Source organism: Pelobates fuscus, chromosome 11 (genome assembly GCF_036172605.1).
Source record: "Pelobates fuscus isolate aPelFus1 chromosome 11, aPelFus1.pri, whole genome shotgun sequence".
Lineage (NCBI taxonomy): Eukaryota > Metazoa > Chordata > Amphibia > Anura > Pelobatidae > Pelobates > Pelobates fuscus.
The window spans coordinates 99,065,916-99,071,915 of NC_086327.1; positions in this window are offsets into that span (position 1 = coordinate 99,065,916).

Sequence of the window (6,000 nt, forward strand, 5' to 3'; positions counted from 1 at the left end):
ATTCAGTGGAAGCTGAATGACACGCTCCTCAATGACCCAGATGTTCTGAGCTCACTTAGAGACACTAGTCACCACTACATCACAGACAACTCTACTTCCTCCACCACTCCTACCATAACTTGGGAAGCACATAAATGCGTTGTGCAGGGAGTCCTGGTAGCATTAGCATCCAAAAAGACAAAAACAGAGTAGCTGAAGTAAAACGGCTCCATATGCAGGGGTTGTGGCAGCAGGCATACAGCAGGACCCAGGTAAATTGCTATACTGTGCTAAAACAGTTTGACATTTTACCATGGTATAGTGCCATGGCATCTTGGTGCCATAAATACTACAGTTGTCTGTAGTGGTTATGGTGCTTGGAGGGCTCACTTAAGTACTTGATTTGCAACAATATGTAGTGATTATAAAAGTTTTCATAAAACAAACAATTTCTCCTAATATATCAACTCACAAAGGACACACTGACTAAATCCATGTATTGATGTATTGTCTTCATATGAAAAGACGGAAGCTCATTTGTTGAAAGAGTACGATCATGAGTTTAATTCACTATGTAGTGAGTTATGGCACATTACCAACAGATTTATAAAATATACTGCAAATAGATAAGTTGTAAATTATTTTCCAGCTCAGCGATTTTAGTCTATAGTTTGGAAATTATGTCTTAATATGTCAGAAGTCACTATTCATAGTGGAGAATGTACCCCAGAGGAGAATGTATATTTTAAGAACACATGGAGAAAACAAAATCAAGGTAGCATAAAGACAAGATTGCACAATATGCAAAAAAATAAAACATGTATATCCTCAGAGGATATATATCCAGCTATGTTATATGTTTATATGAGTAAGCAGCATTTATCAGTTACTATATAGCACATGAAGCAAAAGTCACATTTAAAATAAAACAAACACATAAAATATCTAAGGACATAAGTGGAGTTAAAATGTAATAATTAATCATTTTGACAAATGGAAAAAAAAAAACACATCTTTGTGCGCTGACTGTCCACTGTGAAATTTTTGCCAACATTTTTGGCATGTAGAACTAATCTCAATTCTCTACTGAAACACATGATCCCAATCACCATCCTCCTTGCTTACAGCTAATGAAAATTTTTGCAAAAATACTGTGTTAGCTCAAAGACACAACAGGGCTAGAACATCCTATCCTGAAAAATGGGGGTGCCATTATTATTATATTATTTATAGAGCGCCATTAAATTCCGCAGCGCTTTACAATGGGTGGACGAACAGACATGTAGTTGTAACCAGACAAGTTGGACACACAGGAACAGAGGGGTTGAGGGCCCTGCTCAATGAGCTTACATGCTAGAGGGAGTGGGGTGAAATGACACAAAAGGTAAGGATAGTATTAGACTAGTGACAGTTGCAGAAGAGGAATCAGTTGGGAGCTATTAAGAGTTTAATTGATACGCTTTTATGAAGAAGTGGGGTTTTAATGATTTTTTGAAGGAGTGGAGGAGGGAAGCGAGTTCCACAGGAACGGTGCAGCCCTCGAGAAGTCTTGAAGGCTAACATCAGAGGTGGGAGTACAGACAGAAGATGTAAGACGTAAGTAAGTCTTCAGCAGATCGTAAGGGCCTAGACGGGACATACTTGTGAATAAGGGAGGATAGATAGGTGGGAGCAGCATTATGTAGACATTTGAAAGCAAGAACCAGAATTTTAAATTGAGCTCTATATTTTATAGGAAGCCAATGTAGGGACTGACAGAAGGGTGAGGCATGGGAGGTGCGGGCGGACAGGAAGATGAGCTTTGCCGCCGCATTCATTATGGACTGTAACGGCGCAAGTTGGGAGCACGTAAGACCACTGAGAAGCGGATTACAGTAGTCAAGGCGAGAAAGTACAGTGGAATGGACCAACACCTTAGTCGCATCTGGCGTTAAGTAGGGGCGGATGCGCGCAATGTTTTTGAGATGGAAATGACAGGATTTGGGATAGAGTGAACATGAGGCTTGAAGGAGAGGTCGGAGTCAAAGAGAACACCTAGGCAGCGAGCCTGCGTGGTGGAGCTGATGGTAGCACCATTGACTTGGAGGGAGACAGACACAGGAGTAACAACACTTGAGGGAGGAAAGACCAGAATTTCAGTTTTGGTCAAGTTTAGTTTAAGGAAGTGGGCAGCCATCCAGTTAGAAACAGCAGAGAGGCAGTCAGAGACACTAGTCAAGAGGGACGGGGAGAGATCAGGAGAAGACAGGTAGATTTGAGTGTCATCTGCATAGAAATGATATTGGAAGCCAAAGGAGCTAATGAGTTTACCAAGGGAGGCAGTATAGATGGAGAACAGTAGGGGACCAAGGACTGAACCTTGAGGGACACCAACAGAGAGGAGTTGGGGAGAAGAAGCAGAGCCAGAGAAAGAAACACTGAAAGAGCGCTGGGAGAGGTAGGAGGAGCACCAGGAGAGAGCAATATCTTGTAGGCCATTTAACGTACACAAACACCCCATACTAATGAATATATTTCAACCCCAGGCTTCCACACCCCAAACGGCAACGTCACCTTTGAAGGTCTTTGGAAAAATGCAAAAACTCCTGAAGGTTACGGAGTTGCTTTTACTCCTGATCCAATTAGATAATGCTCACTGTTTAACAGCATAACCTATAGCTATACATATTTAGGAAATATCATCACTTTAAAGTGATCGAACTCCCCTTCCTGATGTTTAAATCAATGATATCCTAGTAGGAAGGACAATAGGCAAGCTTGTCTTTTAGGACATCCAGGATCTAAAGGCCCAAGGCAAAACCAAAAGTTGATGTCAGAAATATTATGAGAAGACTGTCAGGATTGGGACAGGGATCCAACACGCAGAGTACAGACAGTAGAGAGGTACGTATACTGGACCTTAGAATGGCCGGACTAACGTACGGAGATAGAGAGAATGGTCAAAGGCAAGCCGAGGTCGAGGGAACGAGAAGACAGGTAAGCGAGGAACAAGCCGAGTCAAAGGGTAACAGAGATAAGCAGAGAAATACAAACAAGCCGGGACGGAACCAAAAGGATAACTGGAATACAAGAGCACTGAGTGACTAGACAGGCTAGAACCACGACAGGGCAATGAGCAAATGGAAGAAGCACTGTTAAATACCCAGGCTCAGGAGAGTAGACACGCCTCCGACGAGTCCTGATTAGTTTCCAGACAACTGAGTGACAGGTCGGTCCGGGTTGGCGTCATGACGTCGACTGTTGAGCGTCGTGTTACAAAAGGAAGTGGATCCCTCGCGGCCGGCGTGTAAATGACCGGAAGGACCGCGAGGGACGGAGGAAACAGCCCTTCTGGACGGATAAACTTCTAAGTCTCTACCTCTCTCAGAGGTAGAGACTTCAGGTACCCTGACAGTACCCCCCCTCTCAGATACGCCCACCGGGCGGAAGGAACCGGGGCGAGATGGGAAGCGGGAGTGAAACGCCCTGCGGAGGCGAGGAGCATGAACATCCTCTTGAGGTACCCAACTCCTCTCTTCAGGGCCATATCCTTTCCAGTCGACCAGATATTGTACTCTCCCCCGGGAGATTCGAGAATCGATGATAGAGTTGACCTCATACTCCTCCTGACCCTCCACCTGAACAGAGCGGGGAGAGGATACCGTGGAGGAAAATCTGTTGCAGACTAGCGGTTTCAGCAATGAAACATGAAAGGAGTTAGGGATGCGTAAGGCAGATGGAAGAGCTAGACGATACGCAACTGGATTAATTCGAGTCAGAACCCTGTAAGGTCCAATATATCGAGGAGCGAACTTCATGGAAGGCACTTTTAAACGAATGTTTCTAGTACTCAACCATACTCTATCGCCTGGAACAAAAACTGGAGCCGACCTTCTACGTTTATCAGCGTGTTTCTTAACCAGCATAGAATTGTGCAGAAGAATTTGTCGAGTCTGATCCCACAACTTCCTCAAATTGGCAACATGAACATCAACCGACGGTACCCCTTGGGAAGGAGAAACCGAGGGAAGAATGGATGGATGAAAGCCATAATTCATGAAGAAGGGGCTTGAATGAGTAGAATCACAAACGAGATTGTTGTGCGCGAACTCCGCCCAAGGAATCAAACCGACCCAATCGTCCTGGTGTTCGGAAACAAAACAACGTAAATATTGTTCAATCTTTTGGTTGGTGCGTTCAGCAGCTCCGTTAGACTGAGGATGATAGGCGGAAGAGAAATTCAATTTGATGCCCAGTTGAGAACAGAAGGATCTCCAAAAACGAGAAACAAATTGGGAACCTCTGTCAGATACAATTTGGGAGGGTATCCCATGTAAACGAAAAATCTCCCTAGCGAATATCTCTGCCAACTCGGGAGAAGATGGAAGTTTAGGCAGGGGAACGAAGTGAGCCATCTTGGTGAATCTGTCAACCACGGTGAGGATAACAGTTTGTTTCTTAGATATAGGCAAATCGACAATAAAGTCCATAGCCAAACAGGACCATGGCTTTTCTGGAACCTCTAAGGGATGCAGAAATCCACATGGAAGCGTATGAGGTTGCTTGGTCTTAGTACAAACCTCACACGCACCGATGAAATCTTTAATATCCCTACGTAAAGCAGGCCACCAGAAGTCTTTAGAGATCAAAGCGCACGTCTTGCGAATGCCAGGATGTCCAGCCACCTTGCTGTTGTGGAAACATCGTAACAGTTCCAGTTGAAGAGCAGGAGGAACGAAATGTCGACCCCCGGGAGTCTGTTTAGGGGCTAGATGTTGCAGCTTTAAGATCTCGGCAAGTAACGGAGAGTGAATCCTGAGATTCGTGTTAGCGATAATATTGCATTTCGGAACTATAGAGGAAAGAACAGGTTCAGATATAGTAGAAGGTTCATATTGGCGAGACAAAGCATCGGCTTTAGAGTTCTTAGAACCAGGTCTATAAGTAAGCACATAATTGAAGTGGGTCAGGAACAAGGACCAACAAGCTTGTCTGGCGGACAGTCGCTTAGCCTCCCCAATATAGGACAAGTTCTTGTGATCCGTTAAAATGGTAACAGGATGTAAGGTCCCCTCCAATAAATGTCTCCACTCTTTTAAAGCCATAATGACCGTTAATAATTCCCTGTCACCGATGTCATATCTGCTCTCAGGCCCAGACAGTTTCTTGGAAAAAAAACCACAAGGGTGTAGTGGTTTGTCCACCCCTAACCTTTGTGACAGAATAGCACCTACGCCTGTCTCAGAGGCATCGACCTCGAGTAGGAACGGCAAAGTCGTATCAGGATGGACTAAAATTGGAGCAGAAGCAGAAAGTTCTTTGAGAGTCTTGAAAGCAAGGAGAGCTTCAGTAGACCAAGTCTTAGTGTCAGCCCCCTGTCTGGTCATATTGGTAATAGGCGCAATAATAGAAGAGTATCCCTTAATGAAGCGCCTATAATAATTGGAGAAACCAATAAACCTCTGAATAGCCTTGAGTCCCTTAGGCAATGGCCAATCTAAAATAGACTGGAGTTTGTCAGGGTCCATCTTAAAGCCTTCCCCAGAAATCACGTAACCAAGAAAGTCTATCTGAGACTGGTCAAAACTACATTTCTCCAATTTGCAGTATAAGCCATGTTGAAGAAGTTTGTGTAATACCTTTCTGACTTGTCTGTGGTGGGTCTCAATCTCTCTAGAGTGTATAAGTATGTCGTCCAGGTACACAATAACACAATCATGTTGAAATTCCCTAAGAACTTCATTAATCAAATCCTGAAATACTGCCGGTGCGTTACAAAGACCAAAAGGCATGACCGTGTATTCATAATGCCCATAACGGGTATTGAACGCTGTCATCCACTCGTGTCCTTGCTGGATTCTCACCAAGTTATATGCCCCTCTGAGATCCAACTTGGTGAAAATTTTAGAGCCCTTTATCAAACAGCTCGGTAATCAAGGGGATAGGATAGGCATTTCTGATGGTTATTTTATTCAAACCTCGGTAATCAATGCAAGGTCTTAGGGAACCATCCTTCTTTTTAACAAAAAAAAAACCAGCCCC